Here is a 15,528-nt window from a genome sequence, read left to right on the forward strand (position 1 = left end):
CCGTCGAGGGGCCGCGCTGCGGGCGGCAAGATATCAACAGGTGCTGCGACGATACCATTGCCGCAACATCCGCCCCAGAACTCTTGAGGTAGGGGACCTCGTGCTCAGACGGGTCCTCTCCAGGGAGGGGCTGCACAAGCTCTCTCCCATGTGGGAGGGCCCATTCAAGGTTGTTCATATTTCCAGGCCCAGCTCCACGCACTTGGAGACCCAGGAGGGGGTGCCCATCCCGAAAGCATGGAATATTCAACATCTCCGGAGGTTCTACCCCTGAGCGAGGCCCAGTGCCTATGGAAAAGGCCCAGAGCCTGTGAAGCAGGCCAATGCCTGTGAAGCTTGCCGCTTTTGGGAAAAGGCCCACTGCCTGTGAAGCTCACTCCCCCCCCCCCCAAGAAAAGGCCCGGTGCCTGTGAAGAAGGCCAATGCCTGTGAAGCTCGCCGCCTGTGACACTCTCACGTAATAATGGGTGGGGCTATACACGCCCCGGTGTCTCCGGAGTGCCGCCCCTGGGCCTCGGGGGCTCCCGCCCACACCCAGTGGCAGCACTTAGCTCCGCGCTAGTGAGAAGACGTCGAAGACTAGATTAGGTGCCGGACGCGGCTTTTCATTTGCTTTCTGCAGTTGGTTAGTTCTTCTTTATTAAAAGTTTTAGTTGGAGTTGCTTTCAGTGGTGTGCGGCGCCTAGCCCGTGTTTTCCGTCTTTGCCCTTCGCTTGAACCTGCTTTCCTTTCGTGACCCTCGCGAGGGAGGCTGCGCGGGCACCCTCGCGAGTGTCGCCTGGTTTAATTTCGCGAGGTTCCCCGGCCTAGGTTCACAGTGGGAGCACTCCTCCCAGTCAATGCCCCTCGGGCATCACGACGCGAACACCGGGCTCAAGCTTGCCACCCCCGCGGTCGGGGGCTGAAACCTAACCCTCCGACAAGTTTATCCTTACAGGCCCCGAGGACCCGAGACAAGGCCTCCGGCCAAAGCCTCCCGAGGCTGGCACCGCAACGAGTCCCTCCTACCGAGCTAAGTTGTTCCTACGCATGAACATGCAGCACCATAGCATGGCACAAAGATAGAAGGAACATCATGATGATTAAAAGCAATACTCTAGCACGCCCCCACGGGGCTCCATGCTTCTCTCTCTATGCAGATAAGACAAAATAGGCGCGGCCCGACCGTCTACAGCATGAATAAGGAGATTTGTGTCATCTCCCGGAGCTCAGGCGATCTCCTCTTCATGATACACCTGGGCGCGGTGATGGGACAATCCAGCTTCCCCCTTGAAGCGAGCACGACAGCGCGGTGGCTGGTCATGGCCGCTGCTGGAGGAGCTGCCATCGGAAGGAGAGTCGCCGAAGCTTGAAGAGCTGCGGGCGCCGCCGAGCGCATCCCCGACCTCGCCTTCGCTGCTGCCATCGCCAAGGATGAGCGGATGGCCGTCGTCGTCACCTTCGGGGCAGCACCCAGCACGGCGGCCGTCTCCTCCGAACACCCTCATGAAGAGAGTGGCATCGCCGTCGAACTTGAAGTGGAGAGTGCATCGCTGGCCAAGACCACGTGTGCGGGCAAATGTCTACCAGTCGTGGGTCAGCACCACGTTCCCGGCAACGGAAACTTCCACCGCCACCCAAGGGGCCCTGCTGTAGTAGCCATCCGCCTGGAGCCAGAGCCCGCTCGTGGCACCAGCTGGCAGCTCACTGGCGAAGAAGTGAGGGAGCTGATGCCAAGTACCGGCCGGATCCTCCGACCAGACGACGAACTCCGATAGCACCTCCGCAGAATGGAATCGAGGGCGGGGAGGCCGCGCGGCCACGATGCATCTCCCCCCACCGATCAAGCGGCCTCCGCCGAGGCCTCGGTAGTCTTCGCGGGAGTCGCGGGATGCTTGCGGGGGCGGCCCCGGCTGCGCTTGGCTGGAGGAGAGTCGGGCCCCTCCTGGCGGGCCTTCCCCTTCTCCGCGGCCGAAAACCTCTTCGTGGGCGCCATGGGGCGCGACGAGTCAAGGAGGAGAGGTGAAGAAGAAGAGGCGGAGCAGGGAGAGATGGACTGGAAGGGCTCGCGCCATTCCGTACTTATAGCCAGAGGAGGCCAACCATCGGCTACCACGATCGCAGGTAATCATGAGCCATTTTTGCATGCAGGGACTTGTCAAGTCGTGTGGTTGTCGAGGCGTCGTGGGGAAGCGGAGACGCCCATGTCCTATCAATCTCCATGCGGCGCCCAAGGCCGCAGGCTATTGGGGCCCGCGATGCTTCGCGCTTGCCCCTTCACTTCTCTGCTAAGCCAAGTCCGGGCGCGCCTTGGGCCCGGGGGCTGCTGTCGGCGTTCTGGGAATGGGGGTCCCCAGACTTGCCTACCTGTGGCCCGCGGCATGGCTCAAGCGGAGGCCCAGTACAGCCCAGCTTCATCAGCTCAAGCTCAAGACCCTCGCGAGGGGCCAAGCCTCATGGGGCGGACGACAGGAAGCTTCCTCAGGAGCAGCCTCATCAGGCGGGCTCGCGAGGAGGTGGAGAGATCAAGGCAGGGTACCTCGCGAGGTGCCCGTGATGCAAGCCATGACGATCGAGACCAAGCGGGCGCCAGGCGGGCGCCGGCCTGCGCAGTGTCCTTGTTTCCCCTTCGGTGCAAAGGGGGCAAGCACAGGCCAAGGCGTCAGGCAAAGGTTACCGTTTTGGTGCAACAAGACCAAGACCAGTGGGATGGCAGGATGGAGGTTACCGTGGAGCCCAGGACGGCGTCACCGTCAGAGTCTTTGGTAGTCAAAGACCAACTTTAGTCAGGATAAGTGTACTAGATGTTCCCCTTCAAAATGGCCAATTGTTGGCACCCTTCCCGCTCATTATTTGGGAAGAGGCCCAGGGCCTCCCTCTATAAATAGAGCTAGCCACCACAGAGTAGGGAGGGCGGATCCAGATCTCGGATAGACTAGAGAGAGAAAGAGGCGACTGAACTCACCCAAGCAGTTCATCGCACCAGCTCAAGAACAGCCCCTCGCGAGGTTGTTCACCCTTTGTATTGTTCATCATCAGCCCCTGAGGCAATCCACCACACCACACACTGAAGTAGGGTATTACACCACAATGGTGGCCTGAACCAGTATAAACCTCATGTCCCTTGTGTGTTCTTATTTCTAGCCTAGATTCCTTGCGAGGCTTTGAGACGTGAGTCGGTAGGGGAAAGATCTTCGTGTGCACCCCAGAGTTCAAACCTCAAGGGTCTACCGGAACCCGAAATCCGACAAGCGTGTCGTGCTGGTAAGTTCTTTTTCCTTGTCTTCTGCTTTTTTCTCTTTTGTGGCTTCTTCTTTGTGGCGGTGCGCTAGCACAACCACTGGGTGTAGCCCCGAGTTTCGGACCAACTACATAGTAGTTGGGTCGAATCTTAAAATGTCGTCTGGTGCTGATCGTTGCCTTTTTGCAGCAACTGGATTTCTACCGGGTCAGCGCCTTCAACCGGCTCCTGGGCAAGTATCGGGAGCTCAAGGAGCAGCTCGCCGCCAAGGAGGAGGAGCTCTGCGTCGCCTCAGGTATTTTTCTTGTGCTCTTTTTTAGTGGGGGAGCGCTAGCGCACCCACTGGTTGTAGCCCCCAAGATTCGGGCCAACTGCGTAGCAGTTGGGTCGAATCTTAAAACTGGTCCTTTGTTTCTGAATCTTCTTCTTGTAGCCGAGGTGCTGTCTTGAAGGACCTGGCTGTTTCGGCCGGCCTCCACTCGACCAGCTTGACACCGATGCTGGCCGTCTTCGAGCCGAGGTGGCGGAGGTGACGGCGGTGGTCCGGCGGTCGCTCGACGAAGCCAGCCGGCTGCAGGAGCAGCTGGCGAGCGACAAGAGCTGTCTTGAGGCCGAGGTGGAGCACCTCAAGACGGAAGCCGCCAAGGTTGTGAAGGCGCAACGGGCCCTGGCCGAGGTGGACCAGTAGCGCGGCAAGCTGGTCGACGACAAGGGCCATCTCCAGGCTGAGGTGGAGCGCTTGAAGGGGCTGATGGCCATGATGGAGGAGGCCCTTGGGGAGACCCGCCACCGTGAGGCGTCCGAGAAGGCGACCGAGGACAAGGACGCCAAGCTGAAGGCGGCCCTTGCCAAGGTGGTCGTCTTGGAGAAGACGCTCCAGGAGCATGACCGCACCATTACTCGGGAGCAGCGCGGTATGTTCCTTGAAGCGCAGCACCTGGAAGAGTCCTTCTCCAGTAAGTGCTTTTCTTGAGCTCTGCCGAGTTGGGATCCCGGCTTCTTGTCCTTGGTGATCTTTTCTGACTTGCTTTGCTTCCTGACAGGGGCCTTCCTGGAGACGCGCCAGCTGGTAGAGGAAGCCGTCCGCTTTCAGTGCGACCCGCTGGGGGTCGTTGGCTCCAGGACCGACCCACAGGTGGCTTGGACTTTCCCGGAGATCATGACCGCCGCCGAGGCTCGTCTGCAAGTCTTGGGCGAGAAGATAGGGCGGCTCTCTCAGGCCGGCACGATGATGACGGCAGCCCTGTGGTCAGGCTCCATTGCGCCAAATAGCTTCACACGGCTGGAGCGGTGGTTGGAGATGGGGCCGGACCGGCTCCATGAGTGGCGTGTTTCCGCCGCCTATGCTGGAGCCGAGATGGCGCTCGGGTTTGTGGTGTCCTGGCAGCCGGACCTACAGTTGGATGCGTTGATGGGCCAGCAGGCTGGCTTGAAGGATCTGCTGTAGGCACAGGCCGGACGGATTGCTGCCTGAGCCAGCTACATCGTCGGGTTCGCCTACCACGACAAGTTCCACCCGGAGCGGGCGGAGGATGGTGGAGTCGTGCCTGGCGACGACTATGGCCTACTTCTGCACGACCCGAAGGGCAGCTCCAAGGAGACGGACGTCTATCGCGACGGGGGTGCCGAGGAGGAAGACACCGCACTTCGACGGACCCCGAGGCCACCGAGGGGGAGCCATCAGCTGCGCGACCTGGCGCTGGAAATGCCTGAGGCTGCTCTGTCATATCTTAGCGAAGATTTATGTTTGTGTAGTAGGTCTACCCACCCACTGGGATTTTTGGGTGTAATGAACTTTGGCCTTGGGCCTGTCCTTTAAGGATGTGTATATTTCGTGGATGCCTGTGCTTTTGCTTTTCGCTTTTTGAGTCGTTTCATTGCAACATTCCTCTCTCAAACCTCCCCCCCCCCCCCCGCGAGTCTGACGGCCAAGGCTCCGGTCTGTGACAAGGAGTTCGGTCTTTGAGAGGAGCGTGCGGTACTTAGGCTTTCAAAATGTTGAGCGCGAGCGAAACACCCACTGGGCCGGCTGGCGGCAATCCGGCGAAGCCGGTTGTTGGGCAGCCGGTCGTGCGGCCACTTAAAGTGACGGGCCGGGCTGGGCGACCCGGCGACCCTTGACTTAGTGTTTGAGGCATGCTGGTGCTCTGGCCCATTGTGCTTGCCAGCCGACAGCCGAAGCTGGTTCTATGGCCTAGGGCGAAGTGGGAGACCGCGGCATCCCTAACGCGTCAGAAATCACTAAGGAAGGCGGCGGGTGGCGACCAAGCCGGCCAGCCCCCGGGTCGAGCGAGTCGGACTGGTGGTCAGGTTTTTAAGAGGAAAGTGATGCACAAATGTAGGAGACGCAATAACTTGGTCGGAAAAGGGCAGCCCCTGAACGTCGTTCGGGGACTCCAAAGTTTCATGCGATTACAAAGGTACCGATAGATACGTGCATACAGCTAACTGTAAAACGGGCGGAGGAGTTTTACGTTCCACAGCCGGGTTGTCTCTTCACCGGCGCTGTCCCTCTTGTGCTTGTTTGACTTGCGGGCGTCGATGAGGTAGTAGGCGTTGCGATTGCACAAGGCCCTGCTGTCGATGAATGGGCCCTCCCATGGAGGGGACAGCTTGTGCTGGCCGGCTTGCTCTTGGATGATTTGGAGGATGAGGTTTCCCGCACGGAATGTGAGGGGCTTGATCTTCTGTTGTGGTAGTGCCTCAGGCCTTGCTAGTAGATGGCTGAACGACTGAGCGCCAAGAGGCGCGCTTCTTCAAGTAGGTCGATGCCGTCTTCGCAGGCTTCCTTGGCCTCGGCTTCAGTGTACATCACGACACGCGGCGAGTCGAACTTCAATGACAGATTCGACTCCATAAATGAGAAAGAACGGGGTGAACCCGGTCGACCGGTTTGGCATGGTGCGGAGACTCCAGAGGACGGCTGGCAACTTGTCGAGCCAGCTGCCGGGTGAGCGGATGAGCGGCTCGACGAGCCGTGGCTTGATGCTGGATAGGATGAGGCCGTTGGCCCACTCGACCTGCCCGTTGGACTGCGGGTGTGCAACGGAAGCCAGGTCGAGGCAGATGCCGGAGACGGAACAGTATTGCGTGAGCGCGCCCTTGGCGAAGTTGGTGCCGTTGTCCATGATGATGCTGTTCGGCATGCCGTAGCGTATCGTGATGTCTTTGATGAACCGGACGGCCTGTCTGATATTGGGTTTCGGCAAAACCCTTAAGGTTCAAACTCTGGGGTGCGCACGAGGATCTTCCCCCTACCGATCCACGTCCCAACGCCTCGCTGTGAATATAAGCTACTCGGTGAACAACACAAGGGATGCAAGGTTTATACTAGTTCGGGCCACCGTTGTCGTGTAATACCGTACTCTAGTTTGTGGTGTGCTGGATTGCCTCAGGGGCTGATGATGAATAGTACAGAGGAAGAACAGCCTCGCGAGAGGTGTTCTTGAGCTAGTGTGGTGTTCTACTTGGGTGGATTCTATCGCCTCTAGATGAGATGAGCTCTGGATTCGATCCCCCCTCTACGGTGGTGGCTATCTCTATTCATAGGGGCCCTGGTCCTCTTCCCAAATATTGAGCGGGAAGGGAGCCAACAACAGCCATTTTTAAGGGGAACAGCTAGTACAAGTTATCCTGACTAATGTTGGTCTTCGACTGCCAAAGGCACTGGCGATGACGCCGTCTTGGGATCCACGGTGACCTCCGTCCTCCCGCTCTACTGGTCTTTCTCTCGTTGCACCGATATGGTAACCTTTGATTGATGCCTTGGTACTCCACGCCTGCGCTTGCCCCCTTTGCACCAAAGAGGAAACGAGGACACTGCGCAGGCTGGCGCCCGCCTGGTCTCGATCGTCATGGCTTGTGTCATGAGCACCTCGCGAGGTACTCCTGCCTTGATCTCTCCGCCTCCTCGCGAGCCTGCCTGGTGAGGCTACCCCTAAGGAAGCCTTGCATCATCCGCCCCGCGAGGCTTGGCCCCTCCCGAGGGTCTTGAGCTTGGGTTGATGTAGACAGGCCGTACTGGGCCACCCCTTGAGCCACACCACAGACCCGTAGGCAGGCAAGTCTAGGGACCCCCGTTCCCAGAACGCCGATAGTAGCCCCCGGGCCCAAGGCGCGCTCGGACTTGGCTTAGCAGCAAAGCCAAAGGGCAAGGGCGGAGCGCCGCGGGCCCCAACAGCCTGCGGCCTTGGTCGCCGCGTGGCGGTTGATTGGACGTGGGCGTCTCTGCTTCCCCATGCTGCCTCGGCAACTGCCCGTCGTACAAAAGGCTGGCCTGGGTTAGGCTTACCTTCATTGCTCCCACTCGCCTTGCTCCAGATCCCCTTTCTTGCTCTTGCCCTCCTGCTTCCGAAATCTCTAGATCCGCCTCATACTTTCTCCTCCAGCAAGCAATGGCGCCGTGCAAGACCGAGGCTGAGGCTCCACTGGCCTGGTAATCGCCGGCTCTGGATCCCCCAAACATGACGGAGAACAATCTCGGCCTCACGCGCTTGATGATGGCGGCGCTGTGTAGCAAGATGGGGGAGACTGCGCTCCGAGCCGGCTCCGCCCAGCCGGAGGACAAGGGGAGCACCTACTATCCCTTCTTCATGAGCGCCGTCATCGCCAGCCTGGTGCCTTCTTTCTCTGAATTCTTCTATGTTGTCCTCCGCCATTATAAGCTCCAGGCTCTGCATCTCCATCCCAACTCTGTTCTCCTTCTGTCGATTTTCGCCAACTACTATGAGGCGCACGCCGGGGAGATGCCTTCTGTGGCCTTGCTGCGCCACTTCTTCTCCCTCCGAGTTTCTGGCGCCCATACCTCAGCATGCGCAGGCTTCGTTGCGTACTCCAAAGCCAACGCGATCTCGAAGGCCGAGAAGAGGGTCGATGGCTTCCGGAGCAAGTGGGTCATGCTGGATGCCGGATACATCAATTCTCGGCTGGCGCTGCCCACGGAGCAACCCCAGGCTGACTAGGCATGGTCCCGTGCGAACTTGACGACCGACGGGCGAAGCTGGTGCTGGAGAAGATAAATGCCGACCTGAGGCCAGGCAACATGAAGGCGGTGAAGCTGACTGGGGCCACGCTCCTGAGGGAGTTCCTGGCGTATCGGGTGGCTCCACTTCAGGCGCACTCGCGCCCGTTGTGGAGGCTCGAAGATGCGGACGCCGATCTCCGCCTGAACTCGGAGGCCCTGGCTGATGAAGACCTGATCGCAGCTCTCCGCTTCCTGTTTGGAGAGGATGTGGAAGGTCCGGAGGGCGCTCCTGTCCCCTTGTTCCTTCGCGACGACTGGGAACAGGTGGTGAATGCCATGCCCACCTTCGGTGGGAGGGGCCTGGTGTCGGAGGTGCCTCCTGAGGGCCAGGGGTGGCGGCACCGGTGGATTTTTCCTTCAATGATTCCCACGGAGGAGAGGAGGAAGACGAGGAAGAGGAGGAGCCATACTCGGAGGCGATGACTGAGGAGATGGGGGAGACTTCCCCCTGGCGCAGGGCCAACGTCCTCCGTTCCATGCTGGACGACGACGAGGCCGACACCAGGCGAGGGGAAGAGGACTCGCCCGTGATCCCGAAGAAGGATAGGTCGGGGCTGATCTCTAGAGGGTCTACTCCGGTTCCGGCACTACGCGAAGCTAGCTCCAGCCCTTCCGGTGCACCCCCTCTGCTGCTGGACCTCCCGAGGCTGCGCCCCGGAAGAGGCTCTCGGGCTTTAAGCTCGGCAGGAGGCCGTTGGAGCACGCCATGATTGACCGCTAAGTACTCGAACTCTGCTTTGCTCTTGTTTTTGCTGTCAGGGCTTGACATCCTCCATCTCCTGGGTAGGCTGCCGCCTGCAGCGAAGAGGCTAAAGGGGGACATGGTGGCTCTGCTTGGGGCAAGCTCGCCTGTCATGGCCGTGCCTTCGCCTGTGGGGAGGGGAGGCAGTGGAGCTCGCACCTCCCCTTCCTGGTCGTCCTCGCGAGGCCAGGAGGGACGCTCTGGCGGGGTGCCAGCCCCCGTGGCCCCGCTGACTCTGGAGGCGTCGGTGCTTGATTCTGTCGCCGAGGTTGCCAAGGCTAAGGAGCCCCCGGTCTCCCAAGCCATGATCACGTTGTCGTCTTCTCCTCCGGCTCCACTGGTTCCTGACTCCTCTGCCTCCTCTGCCGCCTTGGACCGTGTTGCTGCTGAGCTAGGTTGGCTACGAGAAGATCTCCAGGGCGCCAACCCCCGCCTGGTGGCCGGGCGCCTGGAGTTGGTCTATGGCTGGGTTCGCTTTGACGCCTCCATCTGAGCGTCACTGGGCCAGGCTGTGGCGGATTCCGAGGAGGAGAGGCAAGTCGCCATCCAGGCCATAGCCGCCCGTGATGGCATTGAAGGATGCTTCAACTATCCATGGTCGTTGCAAGGCGCTGGAGGACGAGCTGCGGGGCCTGCGTGATGAGCTCGCCAAGGAGGTTTGTGGCTGCCAGGCATAGGAGGAAGAGATGAAGGCTTGGGAGGCCGCCATCGGGGACCGCGACACTGAACTGGCCCCTGACCGCATCCGACTGAAGACTCTGGAGCAGAAGCTAAACGCGGAGAGGACTGAGCTGGATGCCAAGGCGAAGGTCTTGGCCGAGGATCGCATGGCCTTCACGGATTATGAGAGATCACGCAGGGCGCTGAGTCGCTTTATGATGACGGTCTGGAGAAGCCGCTGGCCAGAGCCACGGACAGCCCCGCTAAGCTGCTTCCCTTCCTGCTCGAAGCGCTTGAGGAGGTGGTGACCAGCATTGGCCCCATGGCCGAGGTTGAAGCTCGCGTCCTTTCCTCCGCAGCGCTGACGCGGATCCTCAGCCACGTCTACCTTCGCAACCCCAACGCCAACCTTGACGATCTGCTGGAGCCTGTGGACGCCGAGCGCTCCGCCGCTGCTGCTGAGGCCGTGAAGGGCCGAGCGGAAGCCATGCTGGGAAGTTTCGCGCCTCTGCTACTATCCCCAAGTTAGGTCCTGCTGGTTCCGCGACTTTGGGAGGTGGAGCTAACAAACGCAACTCTGCCGCGGAGGCGGGGCTCCCGGCGAATGACGACGCCGCTCAAGGGTGATCTCCTCTCGGCTTCTTTCCTGTTTCAATCCCTGCAACGTGCACCGTGCCTCGTGGAGGCGTTTAAACTTGTGTCTGGTATCATGAGGACAATTTATGGTTTGTAATATTTGCTTCTGAATTTGCGAGATTTTGCGGTTTCCTTCACATTTGCTTTGTGTTCTACGTCGGCAGGGCCCGGCCCCGCGCATACCTCAGCCGCCGTTAGCCCCAACCGGATCACCAGGACGGGACCAAGGAGTGAGGGGCTACGTGGCAAGTTAGGCTCCTGAGTCGCGATGCTCAGGAGTCCCCCTTGACACGCAAACAGCAAATAGGGAGGGGGTGTAGGAGTAGATCTGTCGTTCTACGTCGGCAGGGCCCGGCCCCGCGCATACCTCAACCGCCATTAGCCTTTCAGAACTAAGGAGTGAGGGGCTACGTGACCAGTTAGGCTCCTGAGTCGCGATGCTCAGGAGTCACCCTTGATGCTCAAACGGTCTTCATACCTTGGCTCCGCTCGGGGAGGGGCGCGCGACGACCAGGTCCGAGGGACCTGGCTAGGTGGCGTGCGCTCGGGTCCCCGTGTCCAGCCCCCACATGTGGCGCTCCCGAGGGGAGGCGTTGCGATGAAGCTAGACACTGAGCTCTGGGCTCCCTGAGGTTGATACAGCCGTGGGCTGCCCTCAGTTGTTTATCACCAACGCGGAGCATAGCGCTTCCGTATGTGTACGGGGATAGCCGCTCCTCGGCAGTGTCGTCAGCCAGCACGGAGCATGGTGCTTCCACTGGTACGTGGGAGGGGGGCCTCCTCCGGGAGGAGCCCCCGGGGCGTGTACAGCCCTGCCCCGACATGTGGCTGGCACGGTAGGGCTAGACGAGGTGTATCTGGATACTCGTGAGCCATCACGGGACTCACGAGGCCCTACCTCAAGGCGGGTTGCGCCTGATCTTGAGCCTTGGGCGGCTAAGTGTTCCTGCAAGGTGGTTAGATGCAAATGCTCTACGTCCTCACGTCCCGGTCCTCGAGCAAGCTCAGCCTCCGCTAGTATGCCAGGTCGCGATGCTGTGGACAAGGCCAGGGGTGAGGGATGAAGAGCCAGTAAGAGCCCCTGAGTCACGATGCTCAGGCGCCCCCCCTTTTAACGTGCAAGCGGTTTGCATGAGGGAGAAAGAGGGGCCGCGGTAGGTGTGATATGATAATCATAGGCAGGTTGAGCATGAAGGCAAATTGACTTAGATAACTGTAGGAAGGATACATGCCAGTGCGTCAGGCCCGAGCGGCTTGGGGATGATGCAGCCCGAGGGGCGCCCCCAGCAAAGTAAACTGAAGACATAAGCAAAAGGGATACATGCCGCAGGGATAGACCCATGCGACCTGGGAATAATGCAGCCCTAAGGGCGCTCCCAGCTGAAATGAAACTTAAAAGATGTCACCTGATATCATTGTAGAGCGGGTGTTGAAGCAGCTGACGATGCACAGTGAAGAGGCCGATCCTCACGAGCCACCAGAGCCCTGAGCCTCGGGAGGCTCCGGGGGTCTGGGCGGCTCCTCGAGAACCATCTCCATCTTTGCCAGGAACGCGTGGTGCCTGGCCTCCTGAGCTTCCCGAATGCTCCGCATAAGACGTTGGTGAGTAGCAGACGAATTTGGCAGGCCGAAAGGCATGCAAACGTAGCTGTGTGGTGGACCCTGGCAGCGTCCCACAGGCGAAGGCCGAAACGCTCCTGAGACGCGACTCGGTTGAGCCATGGGTAGTCGATGCAGACATGCAGCCCGCCATCCTCGCCTGGATGGGGAGCTATGCCGGGTAGGCGGCGATCGCCGCGTATGACTCTTGATTCCTGCAGCTCCTGAGTGGCCTTGGTGATAAACTCCTGAGGGTTGGGCCCTCCTTGCCCCATGCCTTCCTGAGGGAAACGTGCCGCGAAGCACGTCTCTAAGTGGTGCCTGAGTGCCTTCCTCGTGATCTTGGCAAAGCCTGAGGCCCTCAAGGAGAGAGCCCCTGAGCCTTGCCCGAGGAGGGCGCCGGGCGCGCCTTCCTATGTGATGGAGGGAGGCGCCCCTTGCACGGGCACAGATCCTGATCCGGAGATGCCTGCCTCCTGAGGCCTTGAGCTGGGTGATGTCTTCTTCTTCTTGGGAACTGCCTCGGGAGGGTTCTCGCTCTTGCCATCTGGGTCCTCGACTGATGCAGCTTGGAAGGCGCGCTCAAGGGAGCACACCGCATCCTTCTCCTCGCATGGGACTGTGATGATTCTGCCGCTTCCCGGCATCTTGAGGACGTTGTAACCATGGTGAGTCACCGCCATGAACTTGGCCGGGGCTGGATACCCGAGGATGGCATTTTATGGCAGGAAAATGTTGGCAACGTCGAAGTTGAGGAGCTCGGTGATGTGGGCGAGCCACTCCTCGTAGAGGTCGTTGACGGGGCGGTAGTGCAGGAGCTCACGTGCCAGGAGCAACGCAGCCTGCGCGTCCGTGGGAGCGCAACGAGCATGAGACGATGAACCAGCTGGAGTTAGTGACGGAGTGGCGGTGCGGCCCTCCCGCCACACCAAGGGATGCAGCAACAACGCCTACTGCTCGTTCCCCACCAGGCTAGCGGCGGCATTGGCGGCAAGCAACGGAGAACGACAAGGAGGCCCACCGATGGGAGCCGTCTAGGTGACGCGGGCATCAAGAGCAGCCCGACACTCGGCGCGAGCTCGGCGAGCGTGTGCCATGGATGCGACGAACAATGGAATGTGGGACGGCGGAAGAAAGATTCCGGCCCACCCCTACCTGGCTCGCCAAATGTCGTATATCGGGTTCCACCAAAACCCTTAAGGTTCGAACTCTGGGGTGCGCACAGAGATCTTCCCCCTACAGATCCATGTCCCAATGCCTCGCTGTGAATCTAAGCTACTCGATGAACAGCACAAGGGATGCAAGGTTTATACTAGTTCGGGCCACCATTGTGGTGTAATACCCTACTCTAGTTTGTGGTGTGGTGGATTGTCTCAGGGGCTGATGATGAAGAGTACAGAGGAAGAACAGCCTCGCGAGAGGTGTTCTTGAGCTGGTGCGGTGTTCTACTTGGGTGGATCCTATCGCCTCTAGATGAGATGAGCTCCGGATTCGATCCCCCCTCTATGGTGGTGGCTATCTATATTCATAGGGGCCCTGGTCCTCTTCCCAAATATTGAGCAGGAAGGGAGCCAACAACAGCCATTTTGAAGGGGAACAGCTAGTACAAGTTATCCTGACTAAAGTTGGTCTTCGACTGCCAAAGGCACTGGCGATGATGTCGTCTTGGGCTCCACGGTGACCTCCGTCCTGCCGCTCTACTGGTCTTGGTCTCATTGCACCGATATGGTAACCTTTGCTTGATGCCTCGGTACTCCCCGCCTGGCGCCCTCCTGGTCTCAATCGTCATGGCTTGCGTCATGAGCACCTCGTGAGGTACTCCTGCCTTGATTTCTCCGCCTCCTCGCAAGCCTGCCTGGTGAGGCTGCCCCTGTGGAAGCCTTGCATCGTCTGCCCCACGAGGCATGGCCCCTCGCGAGGGTCTTGAGCTTGGGTTGATGTAGACGGGCCGTACTGGGCCACCCCTTGAGCCACACCGCAGGCCGCAGGCAGGCAAGTCTGGGGACCCCCGTTCCCAGAACACCGACATGGTCATCGGCCCGTCCAGCTTCTTGATTGGCCGCGCTTCGATTCACTTGGTGAACTTGTCCACCGCCACCAGTAGATGCGTCATGCCGCCTCGGGCGGTTTTGAAGGGCCCCACCATGTCGAGTCCCCAGACCGCGAAGGGCCAAGCGATCGGGATGGTCCGGAGTGCTGACGCCGGCTTGTGGTTGCGCTTGCTGAAGCGCTGGCATCCCTCGCACTTGAGGACGAGTGACTCGGCGTCTTGGAGGGCCGTAGGCCAGTAGAAACCATGGCGGAAAGCCTTGGCCACCAGGGACCGCGAGGCAGCGTGGTATCCGCAGTCGCCCTGGTGTATGTCGAGGAGGATCTCAATGCCTTGGTCCTACTCGACGCAGCATTGGAACACACCGGTGGAGCTGCGTTTGACGAGCTCGTTGTTAATGATGCTATAGGCAGACGCCCAGCACTGCACTTGCCGGGCTTCGGTCTCGTCCATGGGGAGGACCCCATTTTCTAGGAACTCCGAGATGGGCAGGGCCCAAGATGGGGTCGTCGCCATGGCGAAGACGGCTACCAGGGCGGGTTTCGGAGCAGCAGCCCCCGAGCCGGGTTGAGCAGCCCCCGGGTCGGGGACGGCGGCTGCCGGGTCGAGGGCGACGGTGGCAGGGTCGATGGCTTCAGTCCCCGGGATGGGTTCATCAGTCCCCGGGCTGGGTTCGGCAGTCCCCGGGTCGGGTTGGGGCGCGGCCGGGTTGCCCGGAACATAGATGGACTCGGAGTCCGGAGACGGCTTGATGGACGGTTTGTGCAGGTGCTCGAGGGAGACGCCGAGCGGGATGGACTGCCGGGACGAGGCGATCTTGGCGAGCATGTCGGCCGCCTCATTCTCTGCGCGCGAGACATGGAGGAACTCGCAGCCCATAAAGAATTCGGACAGCTTCTGGATGAGGAAGCGGTAGCTCGCCATGTTGGGGTCGCGGGCGTCCCACTCGTTGGAGCACTGCTACACCACCAGATCTGAGTCACCGTAGAACAGGATGCGCTGGATGCCGAGTTCGTTGGCAAGCCGGAGGCCATGCACACAAGGGCTTCGTACTCGACGATGTTGTTGGAGGCGCCGAAGTGGATCTGGAGTGCGTAGCGAAGTCGGTCGCCCTTCGGGGAAGACAACACAATGTCGTCCCCTAGGCCGAGACGCATCTTGGAGCCGTCGAACTGCATGCGCCAGTGTGTTGAGTCCGGTGGTGGCGGCAGGTATTGGGTCTCGGTCCAGTCAACAAGGAAGTCTACCAGGGCCTGGGACATGATCGTGGTGTGGGCCTCGTAGAGGACGGTGTGGCCGGCTAGCTCGACCGCCCACTTGGCGACCCGGCCAGAGGCGTCCCGGCACCCGATGATTTTGCCGAAAGGGGACGTGCTGACCACGGTGACGACATGCTCTTGGAAGTACTACTTCAATTTCTTGGCGGAAAAGTACACGCCGTAACACATCTTCTGGTAGTGCAGGTAGTTCTGCTTGGAGGTGGAGAGCACCTCGCTCAGGTAATAGACTGTGCGCTGGACGGCTTGGACCTTGCCTTCTCTGGTTGCTCGACCACCATCACCGTGCTGACCGACCGCGAGGTTGCGGCAACATAGAGC

The sequence above is a fragment of the Triticum dicoccoides genome, chromosome 6B, assembly GCF_002162155.2.
Source record: "Triticum dicoccoides isolate Atlit2015 ecotype Zavitan chromosome 6B, WEW_v2.0, whole genome shotgun sequence".
NCBI lineage: Eukaryota > Viridiplantae > Streptophyta > Magnoliopsida > Poales > Poaceae > Triticum > Triticum dicoccoides.